The sequence below is a fragment of the Lycorma delicatula genome, chromosome 4 (genome assembly GCF_047948215.1).
Source record: "Lycorma delicatula isolate Av1 chromosome 4, ASM4794821v1, whole genome shotgun sequence".
NCBI lineage: Eukaryota > Metazoa > Arthropoda > Insecta > Hemiptera > Fulgoridae > Lycorma > Lycorma delicatula.
The window spans coordinates 190001492-190015915 of NC_134458.1; the positions used below are offsets into that span (position 1 = coordinate 190001492).

The following is a 14424-nucleotide window of genomic DNA, read 5'->3' on the forward strand; positions in this document are numbered from 1 at the left end:
AAAGCAATTTTAACAGTATAATAATTAACGAATTTATAATACTGACTAAAATAGAGTCTTTCATTTTTTTTTCTCACACCACCCGGCATTTTTATTTTTTTTATCATTTTTATTTATTTATTTTGTATTTTAAATACACGTATAAGCAGCACGGATGTAAGTCAATAATATCGAAACTTAGTTCTTCAATATCCTTTTTTGTTTTTTTTAATTAGCTCTAAATAAATAAATTTAACTGTATGGAGACTAAATTGATTCTAGGCGAAATATTTTATAAATATTATGAATGCGATTATGTTGTGAGAGTCGAACCCAGGATCTTCAACTTAGATTTTTTTTAATATTGATACTCGGATATACATTACGAATTGAACTACTTACTATCCAAACCGGGAATTGAACCCGAGACCATTCAGCATATCTCTCGATTTTTTAAATATTGTTTTTTTATCGTTAATAAACAGTATTTTTGAATGAAACTGTGTTAAATAAAGGAAAACTCCGTTTTTGGTGGAAGATCAAGTCTATTCTGTAACGTTATGTAATATTTATTTTAACGTTAAGTATGTGATTTTGTGCGGAAACGAAGAATCGAAATCGCGACTTTCAATTTGTCAGTCTTTTTTTTTAAACTGAGAATCGAACCTCCAGATTTTCATTATTTAAATCCTTTTTCTTTAGTTTTTAATCTTTTTACGAACTTATTTTTAAAAAAACTTACATCAGAAAAATTGAACTCTGTGGTAATCAAATTGAGTTAAAATTTTTTTTTAATAACGATTATGCGTGCAATTGATAACAACTCTATAATCGAATCTTCAATTTAATTTTTTTTAACGCATAAAACTCCCTACAAGTATTACATATATGGAGTGATTCCCGAGCTGTAACCGAACCCTAAAAATTAAATATAAATTTAATACAAAAATTTAATCTTTTTTAAAAAAAATTCCAAATTTTTTTTGAATAAAGGACGTTTAAGAAATTATAACGAAACGAACTGGAAATTATATGAGGCTTTAACTCGACGAGTACAAAAACCTGACTTTTTCTGCTCGCGGAAACGATAATACTATTTTAATTCAATAATTTATTGTTATTAAATATTCACCATAATATTAGGTTGGTGGTTGTGTGTAGAAGTACGGTATTTCAATTCTAAAGCGAATTAAAATTTAAAGCCTGACAGGGATATGAACCCGGGACCTTTCGGATAAAAAGGGAAGACATTACTACTCCACGTCGGCGACTGGCGAGGTGATTAGTTGATACGTGCTGAAGTATTAATTACCTGTGACTTTCAGTATAGTCAGTTTCACTATTGCGTTACCGAGGTGACAAATCGATTACAAAAACGCAGTGAGACGCGAAAAATTATAAGTTACTTTGTAATATCTAAGTATAATTTTTGAGATAAATCCATACTAAATGTGTGTTTGCACGTTTGTGTTCGCGCGCTTTTTTGTATTATAGACGGGCTGGGCTCTACTGTGAAATACGGTAGTCGGCTTGCTGAGATAAATTTAGAAATAATCCTTTTATATCATAACCCCCTTATGTACTCATTAATATTTCTTATCTATATTAAAATAAATGATCCTGTTTTTTTTCTCTGTGACTAAAGACGATATGGTCTAAGTTATTGTAATATTGTGTTCAGATCCTGACAGGGAATCGAACCCGACACCATTGGTGTAGCAGGCAAGCATGCTACTTTGCGACACTAAAGTGGTGACGTAACATTTTTATTTTTATTTACGCTATTACGTTTTTTTATAAACTTTTTTTATATTAAAAGAAAATAGCAATATTTAGTAAAAAAAGATGAACGGGCGCTCTCTAGTTTTTTTTTTTAAATTAAAATAAAATATGCGTGAGTGTAAATTATATCCGTAAATTGAATATTAGGTAAAACGAAATAACTGAAAACCTTAACATTACAGTTTAACGTTGGTTACGTTCCTTTGTTAACTTTGTATACATAGGTTTAAGCGAAAATTTGGTTTCAATTATTATTTTGTAAAATTAAAAGTTTTCAAATCTGTAAAACATTAATGCTATACTGTCGGTTGTTATTATGAGAGGAGAAACAGTACAGTGTAGGTAATACATTTTAGTTGGCGCGCTAATTTTCATAATTTATTTTGCAGGTTTGTTGTTCGGACGTAGTTTGAAGCGACAGAGAAATAACGTGCGTGGCAGAGAACGAAAGCTTATGGAATCTAGCGACATTACAGATGGCGTGTCATATGCAGTTCAATTTGGATCCTCGTGTCTGCGGTCATTCTTGTTTAACTATTTCTTATACGTTGTTTATTTTGTTTTGGTTAATGACCTTCATTATTGATCGAGGTAAGTTTTTTTTAATATTAATATTGTTTTAATATAGCTTAAAATAAGTGTTATTATTTTTGTTTTCTTATCACGTACTGTAATATTTGCAGTTTATAAAATAATATTGCGTTTTTAACCTAGAAGAATAATTTTTTCAAAAATAATATCGATCAAGTTGATGCCACTACAACGTTTTAATTAAATTGTACAATTATAAAGATTATTATTTTTTAAGATATTGTAATTAATTTTAATTTTTTTATTTACAAAGATACTAAAAAAAAAAAGAAGAACAAATCCACTTTAATCAAACCAGACTGTTTTCATGTTTTACACGGATTTGAATACTAGATCGTGGATACCGGTGTTCTTTGGTGGTTGGGTTTCAATTAACCACACATCTCAGGAACGGTCGAACTGAGAATATACAAGACTACACTTCATTTACACTCATACATATCATCCTCATTCATCCTCTGAAGAATTATCTAAACGGTAGTTACCGGAGGCTAAACAGGAAAAAAAGACTGATTTCATGTAACCCGACACGATACTTGAAAAGTAGAGAGGCAGCGGTATTTTTTTAATCTACTACTATTGCCCTTTTCCTTGACTTTTTTCATTCATAAAAACTATAATTTTTAAATTTATAAAGAAAAAATCATTAACAAAAGTATAAAGAAAAGTTTATACTGGATTTACTCATAAAAATAAATTTTTTAAGTAATTAGCTGCAATTAAAATGTTTAATTTGTAACTCGCTAGTTCGATTTTATTTATACAAAACTGTTGATCATTTTATGAAAAAAAAATTGATTACGATAACTTTTGTTATTAATTTTGTAAAAGTGAAACAAATAATTATATCGGTAGAATAACTATCTGATGTAGACTTAATTACTACATTCCATACGGATTGGAGTTTGTGTATATTGTATCGTTTCCTGAAGAAAGAATCCATTCATTTGTCGCATTCTTTTTTGCGATTGTGATATTTATAAACCGTCTCTGGTATAGGAGGTACCAATAAGAATTGCTTTCTCTGATAGTAATGATGTTCGGTATATACAGCCTTCGTTGAGGTGAAAGAAGTGAAGGTGTCATTTGTACGACTGAACATCATTTCAGTTTCAGTAGGTTAGTACCTTGTTACGCGACAACATATATTAGCTAAGTAAAGTATTTAACGGGAAACGGCTTCTTCCTAATTCTTCTTAAAGAATTTGCTAGCCGTAACTCGATTACAAACTGTTTTCGGACGTATGTTTGTACAAACCCTTCTTTTTAATTTCAAGCTCTAAAATCGGTTCCCAAATTATTTCTCTTTCCTCCTAAATCATCTTGTGTGTGTGTGTATATATATATATATATATATATATATATATTTAATTACAAAAATTAAAATATAAAGTAAAAATACGCAAATATAAAATGTATAGTTTACATTTTATAAAATTATCTTTTTAAAAACATGATTTATGATAAAATAATTTCTTCACTAAAAGTCTTAATGAAGTTTGTAAATTCGATGCGACGATCAACTTGAACGTTTAAAAAATTTAGACGGGATTACTCTCCTCTTTCAATGAGAAATATAATTTTTGTAATTATGAAATAATTTCATAGAATCTATACACATACATAAAAAAATATGTCAGAGATTCGAATTAAATTTGATTTGACTATATTTATTCCGTATAATATTTAACATAACTAATAAATAAAATAAATATCGTGGAGGTTGGAAATTGAAAGCGCCCTTGAGAAGTTAGATCCGATAACGAAATTATTATCCACTATAGTGCGGTAAGAAATTAAATGATCTTTATACCCTTCAAAATTTACGCGCGCACACGCACCCACAGTGAGAGAGAGAGAGAGAGAGAGTGTGAGTGTTAGAGAATTTTCGCGCTGTCTGGGACAGAGTGAGGTTTAAGAGACGGGGTGATGATAGTGATTGTGATGTTTTATTACTTTCCAAGAGCGACTCTTATTTTGATAATCGTATTCTCTAAATAAGTATATAATTTCGTACCAAATTCTTACGGTATTTTGTATTTCACTTTTATTCGTTTCTGGAATATTAAATTTCGTATTTTAAAATGCTTGAAATTTATCGGTGATAAATTATAATTTTAAACTTGTATTTACGAAAATAAAGAGTAAAAACAAAAATAATACTAATGTAATACATTGGCAAAAGATACCAGAATTACAGGTAGACAGAAAGTTCTGTGTTCAAATTTCGGTCAGAATTGGCTTTTTTATACGCTGTATTAAAATTTGAAATAAAAGTAAGTGACGAACTGAATGTCGGTCTATTGCCCGTACAAATAAATAAATAGAAAAATGTATTAGGTATTAATACGTGTTAGGAAATAGCATTAATAAAGATTACTAGGTCGAATTGTAAATAAAACTGGAAAAATTTTATCTGTTATTATGTAATATTAGAATTTTTTTTTTTGTAAATTACTTTACAAAACTGATAAATTTAATCGTAATATTTTTAAAAAAATTATTAAAATTAAGGGAGATTAATTATTATTTTAAATAAAATGTAATAATAGATATAAAATAATCAACAAATCTTTATTTAATTTAATTATATCGAACGTCTATATAAGAAATATAATAGGGATATTAACTTTGTTATTCGACAGTAATACACACACACGTACGTACACATGTACGCACATTTACGGTTGTATTTGAATTGTTGTACCATCGCGTGACCAGTACTGTCCGAGAGTAGCCAATCAGAGTGAAGTTAGCCACCTGCTGGATTTGTTTCATCTCCCCCCTCTCCCAGCACCATCGTCACAGTAGTCAGACTGACAAGTTGTTTTTACTATGCGTCATCCCAATAAAATTAAACAAAAAAATAATTACCTCTGAGAGCGTATGAACCATACAATTTTATAAATTATTGTTTTATTTTATCATTGCCTATCGAACTATTGTTTTTCTATTAAAGCATTTATTACTATAAAGAATTTACTTATTACATTTATTTTATTTATATTTAATTTTTTTATTAAACATTTCGCTTTTATTATAATCTGAATTTTTTTAAATCTAGCACAAATTATGTATTACAGTAAATAAATTTGTACCTTCAAAACTAGATTTAACTAACATACAATCTAGTTTTGAAGGTACAAATTTATTTACAAGGGGTTGTTGAAGCTTTCTATTATTTAATAAAATCTAATGTTACAGCTTGATAAAACTATATGTGTATATGTCTTTATCAGTAATGCAAGAGTTCGCACGCACGCACACCCGCGCGTGCGTGCGAACGTCCGTTAAGAAATCCGTTACTACATAATTACAATTTTTAATTTTTATTAAAATATTAAATACGTTTACTTCTTCTTTACTTCTTAACAAATGTTACCGTTCATAATCTAAATGCGGGGAAACATCAGAATTTTTAATTTACTAAATCACACGAATCATTTACCGGTACAAAAGAAAAATTCACATATTGCTATATAAATTCATATTTTGATTTAAGCACGTTTTTTCAAAAAAAGGCCTAAAAGGATTAATATTTGAATATATGTATAAATAAATATACACCTATGCAGACTTTTGAGAAAAATACAAGGTCTTCTGAAGCAGCTTTTTCAATATTGTAATACCGGGCGAGCGACTTAAAATCAAATCTAATCAGCTCGAACTGCAGTTATTTTAGCGTCGCGTTTAACACTGCTATTACTAATAGTCTATTTTTGTCGGTTGTAAACTGTTCCTGCTACAGTGCGATATAGTTTCGTTCTTTACGATCATGTTTATCCTAAAATACAGTATTCCTTCGAGGAAAGGGCTGCTATCGAGGAAGCGTTGGATCCTTTCAAGAGAAACGTAAAATATTTTCGCTAAGTTTTCGAACGTCAGTATCCCTCGATAAAGAGTAGTGCACGATTCGGTTAAAAAACGGCGCACAACGGAGTCCGTTTCAAACTCAAAACCAAATAGGCGACCTTTCGTCAGGACTCCGTAGGCCACAGCCCGTATTCAAAAAAGAATATCTGCCGGTCCGAAAAAAAATCTATAGGGTAAATTATCGCACCAAGATCGTGTAAAATACACATCTTGTCGTAAGATTCTTCACGACTTAAATCGAAACCTTATCGTGTAAAAACTAAGCAAAACAGACTAACCGAAACGTCTTAATTTTTAAGGGGGGTCATAAAATGAGTAAACTTGACGGGTTCTTATGATTTTCACCTGAAAACTCGAATAAAGCAGGTCCCAATATTGTATCTCCCATAGATTTTACGATAACCACCGTAAAACAGAAAAATTCAGTGACGAAAAACACGTTTTTTTTAGGTTTGAAGTACAATAATTTTGTTAAACGACTGAAAAATGCGTAAATTTTAAGAAAACGTGTAGAGAATTTAATTTTGAGAAAATAGATGAAATGAAGTCTACGAAAAACAAAAAAAAATATCAACTTTTATTATTAAAAACAAAACGGAACAAATTTTAACAGAAAACAACGAATGAATTTATGAAAATTAAGAACACATTTTTAATGTGATAAATTTAGATCGCAAACAACAAATTGATTTGTAGAATTTAATAATCTTCGTGAGAGTAGTACACTTTGCAGCACTCGTATTTCATCTGAACCCCGACCGTTACAAGCCGATGAAAAGAAAAAATTCTTCAAGTAGTACAGTTTAGTTCCAAAACGAGCACGGGAAGAATTTCTACGCTACTCGACATTCTACATAGTTTACTAAAAGTTATAATAATGTGATATTTTAAAATAAACTGAAGTTTTTTTGGAAAAGGGTTCATCAGAGTAAATAATTTTAAATTATACTTGTTTTATTTAAGTATATGCCTTGTTGGATATTTTCGTCATCCATTGATCTCTCATCTAAAACCAATTCCTTCATCTCTTCTTCAATCACCCGAAACCTATCTTCCCTATTGGTTCATATTCCTTAATAATTTTTAGAATTCAGTCTGCATCCATTCTTCTTATGTATAGAGCTGTTGTTATGTATAATCATTAATTTTAGCATTTAAATTAAAAATGTTCAGTACTTGCTTGTATACTCATTACACCTTCTGTTCAACTTTGGATATTCTACAACCGCTTTCAAGAACCTCATCTCTCTGTTTTACAGTGTTTGCCTGTGAGCCGATCTTATTGTCCATGTCTTGGACAATAAACAACCTGGAACTGACATTACCTGATAAATTTCAGGAGGATTTCTCATCTTATTTTATTTTTAAGCATGTTTCACTGCGCTATTCATTCTGTTGACTCGTTCGGTCTTATTGTTTATTTTAACCTTACTGTGATAAGATTTGTTACATCCAAGAAAGTTAAAACACTTGACGTACTCAATAGAATAATCATCAATTACAATCTTTGATCTAGGGGTCATTGCTCTTGTAAAAGCCAAAACTTTGCTCTTTGTCACTGAAAATGTAAATTAAAATCTTAAAAAAAAACATTACAAATTACCAGTTTGCAGACCTGACATGACATGACAACAGTATTGTTATACGAACTACTATGCTATTGTTGAAGTTAATAGACTGTTGAATAACAGTCAGATGAAATTTAATTTTCTATTTTTTTATCCATTTATATCTGTTATTTGTTATCTATTATTATTTTTTATTGTTATTTATTTATTATTATTATTATTATTATTATCTTTTTTTATTGTTATTTATTTATTATTATTATTATTATTATTATTATCTATTGTTTAATTTTATTGTTTGTTATTTGTTATCTATGAGATGCTCTACTTTATGTAGAGCATCTCGGAAATTTTACTGAGTCTCATTCACCTAACCCTAGAAAAGCTTTTGTTAAAAAACAAGAAAATTTAATTGTACCCTAAACCAAAATAGACAAAGGATATCCTGTTAATTGATACTGCCCCATCTCCCAGTGATCAATTTTAACTACATATTGGAAACCTCCTTTTTGGTAAAAAAATTATTTTGTGAATAACCCCTTCCAGTGAATTATTTTTATTTAGTAGCGATCAATCGTTTTATTGGTTTAAGGTAAATTAATATTTCAGCAGTAATCTATTGAAAATTAGTGCGATTGATTTAAAGGAAATTCATTTTATTATTATAGTCCTTAATCAAATTGATGTTAACAACTGAAAACAGTTATTTCCATTCTAACAGTTGTGTGAGCTTTATGTCAGTCTTGTCACAATGTGTTAAATTTGTTAATTAATAAATAGATATTTTTTGCTATTTCTAAACAAAGTTTCTAAAAAGTTTAGCTTTATTAGCAACAAATCCTTCTTTTTTTAATGTACTTGTAATTTAAAACTTTTTAAATGCAGGAAAAGTTTACATTTTATAGCTTTTGTTTTGAACTGTTAATTAGATTTTAGTCTTAAGTTAACTTGTTTATCGTTCCTTTTTATTACAATATTATAACTTTTATGTTAGTTATTCTTATCTTTCTTATATACTTTCAACCTCTGTTAATGCCACCTTTTTGTCTCTTTTCTTCACCATTTTTTGTCATAATATCTCATTACATTCCTTGGAGTTGCAGAATATTCAGCCAAATTTTATTCTCTCCCCTCTTCGTTGGCATCTCCTTATCTTCTCTTATCTCTTTACTTCTCTTTCCACATATTCTATTCAGGTTTTTTTTAAATCCATTCTTTGCCTCTCTTTGTTCACTATTCATCCAGTCTCTTCTTCAGTATTCATTTTGACATACTCGTATCATTCATTCTTTTCATACGATCATATAATCTAAGTTGTCTGTTTTCTAAGAAGTCCACCACCAGGTTCTGCTTTAGTTATCTTCTCATGCTAACAATCATGTTGATGCGATCTTGTAATGTCTTTCAATCAATTCTTAGATATTGGAGCTCTGTTCTTATTAATTAGTTGTCTTTAACACAAGTTTCTGCTCCATTCTTGGTAGGGAGGAGGCATCAACTATTCTCTTCCCTCTTTATCGGTGTTTCCTTATCTTCTCTTACCTCTTTACTTCTCTTTCCATATATCCCGTTCAAGAATTTTTTAAATTCATTATTTGCCTCAACATCTTTAAAAACATCAACATATTTATATCACCAGTACTCTACATTTGTTAAAGCATATTACATTTTAATACGATGGTGATATAATACATATTAACATCTTTAATACTTCGAATTTGGTGCGTGCCCCCATGTGGTTTGGCTGGATAGTTCTTTTTGTAGAGAAAAAAAGGCCAAGAGAGTGAACTAAAATGGAATTCCTCCGGTAACTGGTAGTGCCGGTTGTATAGCTGATGCCAGAATTGTACAACTTTTAACTGTCGTCCTTTTTCAGGAGTTCTAAACTTCTGTGCAGTTTTTTTTTTTTTTTTGTCTTCAGTCATTTGACTGGTTTGATGCAGCTCTCCAAGATTCCCTATCTAGTGCTAGTCGTTTCATTTCAGTATACCCTCTACATCCTACATCCCCAACAATTTGTTTTACATACTCCAAACGTGGCCTGCCTACACAATTTTTCCCTTCTACCTGTCCTTCCAATATTAAAGCGACTATTCCAGGATGCCTTAGTATGTGGCCTATAAGTCTGTCTCTTCTTTTAACTATATTCTTCCAAATGCTTCTTTCTTCATCTATTTGCCGCAATACCTCTTCATTTGTCACTTTATCCACCCATCTGATTTTTAACATTCTCCTATAGCACCACATTTCAAAAGCTTCTAATCTTTTCTTCTCAGATACTCCGATTGTCCAAGTTTCACTTCCATATAAAGCGACACTCCAAACATACACTTTCAAAAATCTTTTCCTGAGATTTAAATTAATTTTTGATGTAAACAAATTATATTTCTTACTGAAGGCTCGTTTAGCTTGTGCTATTCGGCATTTTATATCGCTCCTGCTTCGTCCATCTTTAGTAATTTTACTTCCCAAATAACAAAATTCTTCTACCTCCATAATCTTTTCTCCTCCTATTTTCACATTCAGTGGTCCATCATTGTTATTTCTACTACATTTCATTACTTTTGTTTTGTTCTTGTTTATTTTCATGCGATAGTTCTTGCGTAGGACTTCATCTATGCCGTTCATTGTTTCTTCTAAATCCTTTTTACTCTCGGCTAGAATTACTATATCATCAGCAAATCGTAGCATCTTTATCTTTTCACCTTGTACTGTTACTCCGAATCTAAATTGTTCTTTAACATCATTAACTGCTAGTTCCATGTAAAGATTAAAAAGTAACGGAGATAAGGAACATCCTTGTCGGACTCCCTTTCTTATTAGGGCTTCTTTCTTATGTTCTTCAATTGTTATTGTTGCTGTTTGGTTCCTGTACATGTTAGCAATTGTTCTTCTATCTCTGTATTTGAACCCTAATTTTTTTAAAATGCTGAACATTTTATTCCAATCTACGTTATCGAAAGCCTTTTCTAGGTCTATAAACGCCAAGTATGTCGGTTTGTTTTTCTTTAATCTTCCTTCTACTATTAATCTGAGGCCTAAAATTGCTTCCCTTGTCCCTATACTTTTCCTGAAACCAAATTGGTCTTCTCCTAACACTTCTTCCACTCTCCTCTCAATTCTTCTGTATAAAATTCTAGTTACGATTTTTGATGCATGACTAGTTAAACTAATTGTTCTGTATTCTTCACATTTATCTGCCCCTGCTTTCTTTGGTATCATAACTATAACACTTTTTTTGAAGTCTGACGGAAATTCCCCTTTTTCATAAATATTACACACCAGTTTGTATAATCTATCAATCGCTTCCTCACCTGCACTGCGCAGTAATTCTACAGGTATTCCGTCTATTCCAGGAGCTTTTCTGCCATTTAAATCTTTTAATGCTCTCTTAAATTCAGATCTCAGTATTGTTTCTCCCATTTCATCCTCCTCAACTTCCTCTTCTTCCTCTATAACACCATTTTCTAATTCATTTCCTCCATATAACTCTTCAATATATTCCACCCATCTATCGACTTTACCTTTCGTATTATATATTGGTGTACCATCTTTGTTTAACACATTATTAGATTTTAATTTATGTACCCCAAAATTTTCCTTAACTTTCCTGTATGCTCCGTCAATTTTACCAATGTTCATTTCTCTTTCCACTTCTGAACACTTTTCTTTAATCCACTCTTCTTTCGCCAGTTTGCATTTCCTATTTATAGCATTTCTTAATTGCCGATAGTTCCTTTTACTTTCTTCATCATTAGCATTCTTATATTTTCTACGTTCATCCATCAGCTGCAATATATCGTCTGAAACCCAAGGTTTTCTACCAGTTCTCTTTATTCCGCCTAAGTTTGCTTCTGCTGATTTAAGAATTTCCTTTTTAACATTCTCCCATTCTTCTTCTACATTTTCTACCATATCTTTTTTACTCAGACCTCTTGCGATGTCCTCCTCAAAAATCTTCTTTACCTCCTCTTCCTCAAGCTTCTCTAAATTCCACCGATTCATCTGACAACTTTTCTTCAGGTTTTTAAACCCCAATCTACATTTCATTATCACCAAATTATGGTCGCTATCAATGTCTGCTCCAGGGTAAGTTTTGCAGTCAACGAGTTGATTTCTAAATCTTTGCTTAACCATGATATAATCTATCTGATACCTTCCAGTATCGCCTGGCTTTTTCCAAGTGTATATTCTTCTATTATGATTTTTAAATTGGGTGTTGGCAATTACTAAATTATACTTCGTGCAAAACTCTATAAGTCGGTCCCCTCTTTCATTCCTTTTGCCCAGCCCGTATTCACCCACTATATTTCCTTCCTTGCCTTTTCCAATGCTTGCATTCCAATCTCCAACTATTATTAAATTTTCATCTCCCTTTACGTGTTTAATTGCTTCATCAATCTCTTCGTATACACACTCTACCTCATCATCATCATGGGCGCTTGTAGGCATATAAACGTTAACAATCGTTGTCGGTTTAGGTTTTGATTTTATCCTTATTACAATGATTCTATCGCTATGCGTTTTGAAATACTCCACTCTCCTCCCTATCTTCTTGTTCATCACGAAACCTACTCCTGCCTGCCCATTATTTGACGCTGAGTTAATTACTCTAAAATCACCTGACCAAAAGTCGCCTTCCTCTTCCCACCGAACCTCACTAATTCCTACTATATCCACATTCACCCTATCCATTTCCCTTTTTAAATTTTCTAGCCTACCAACCTTTTTTAAGCTTCTAACATTCCATGCTCCGACTCGTAGAATGTTATTTTTTAATTTGCTGGTGACCCCTTCCTTAGTAGTCCCCACCCGGAGATCCGAACGGGGGACTATTTTACCTCCGGAATATTTTACCAAGGAAGGCGCCTCCATTGTTGCTATGTGAAAATGCAGAGAGCCACATTTTCTTGGAAAAAAAGCAGCTGTAGTTTTCCATTGCTTTCAGCTGCGCAGTACTCAGAGGACTGAGTGATGTTGATACGGCCGTTTAAGTCATTGTGACTCACGCCCCTAACAACTACTGAAAGAGCTGCTGCCCTCTTTCAGGAATCATTCCTTAGTCTGGCTCTCAACAGATACCTCTCCGATATGGTTGCACCTTCGGTCCAGCTACTCTGTATCCCTGAGCACTCAAGCCCCCTCACCAACGGCAAGGTCTCATGATTCATAGAGGAGGCTGTGCAGTTAAGAAACAATAAAAATGGAAAGTTCATTTTTGAAGAATACTACCAAAGGTGGTTCTAATCCGTCATGTCTTAAGAATGTGTGACCGGCCATCTCGGATTATGCGGGGTCAGATACAAAAAAGTCTTGTTTAAGACTTGAGATGTGTTTTGTTCATTAGAGTTCTTAGTTAGTAGTACATCGATGTGAATGTTGCTGTTGGCATTCATATTGGTGGCATCCTGGCCTAGGTTAAGACTGGAAGCTGTCATAACCGAGGTATTAAAAATGACCCCCAATAAAAGCCCATAAGGGCTAGGTACGGAGGAGGTGGTGTGGCGACTGTAACTGTCACATGGAGGGTGTTGGTCTGTACTAGTTCAGGATGTCCCTCTTAATTTAAATATGGAAAAGAAGCTTTAGTGATTTCAAATAAAGTAATTACTTTAAAAACAAGAAAACTAATGACAATTTATATGTATTTTTTTGTTATGAAAGAGTGGGAATCAAAAATTATGTTCATTAGCCTGATGGAAAGTTGGTAGCGTATGAAAAGACCCTGTTCCTGACCGGGATTCAAATCCAGGACCTCCTCATGAAATGCCGAGAAGGGTATTTTTTCAGAACACTGTATGGAACTTCATTTGATATTAACAAAACCTCTGTTAATTAGATGAGCTTCTTAATGTTCATATTATATTAATTTTATTTTATTTGGATCTATTGCTAAGAGATCAGTTAGATCAATTTTTAATTGTCACTCAAAAATATCAACGTTTTATGAAACCGAACTAGTGTTCTTGGTGGTGATGTATAAAAACCAGCTTAAGCATAGGTTTGGCTATTAAGGCTTTACCCTTTAAAATACTACTCTTTATTTAACTGGCATTGATTGATAAGGTCATTAGTCACTGACTAATTAATTCCAACAACGTGCAGTGGAACTGCACCTAGCATTGTGTTTAACTTTGATTATCTACACACACTAGTTTCGTAAACATAACTTGGTTACTAGTATTTCACCATCTACATTCAGTTACTATTGCTATAAACAGCAGATAGATAAACTGCTGTTTATCATCTTACCTGTTTTCTGTTTCCTGTATCTTTTAACATTATACTGTCGCATGTTCATGGCTCGATCAGGATATTGAGAAATGTTTGAGAATGTTTATATAATTACAATTTATTAGTTTAACAGTATAGAACATAAATAAAATAAGACCAATCAACAATAACAAACATTTATAATAAAAATAATGACAACTGTCAGTAATTGTAATAAACAATGATTACATACAAAATAGAATTTAAAGTAAGATCAGGATTTATTTGCAGGTAGTTAAATATTAAAAACCAGAATTCAGCCCATTGACAAAAGACATTATCATGACCACTAATATTTACACCTCTAACAACTGGTTTTGTATTACTATGAAGATAATATTAGCCCAAAGTTCTTTCA

General features: G+C 31.6%; 1 protein-coding gene across 3 annotated transcripts in view; it reads left to right on the top strand.

Moving 5' to 3' along the window:
• LOC142324157 (uncharacterized) overlaps positions 1-14424 on the top strand; it is a 70708-nt gene that overhangs the window by 2605 nt on the left and 53679 nt on the right. For all 3 annotated transcript variants that reach the window (XM_075364870.1, XM_075364869.1, XM_075364871.1), the window contains exon 2: positions 2151-2352. The gene's annotated coding sequence lies outside the window, so the exon portion shown is untranslated. The remainder of the gene's footprint in view (positions 1-2150; positions 2353-14424) is intronic.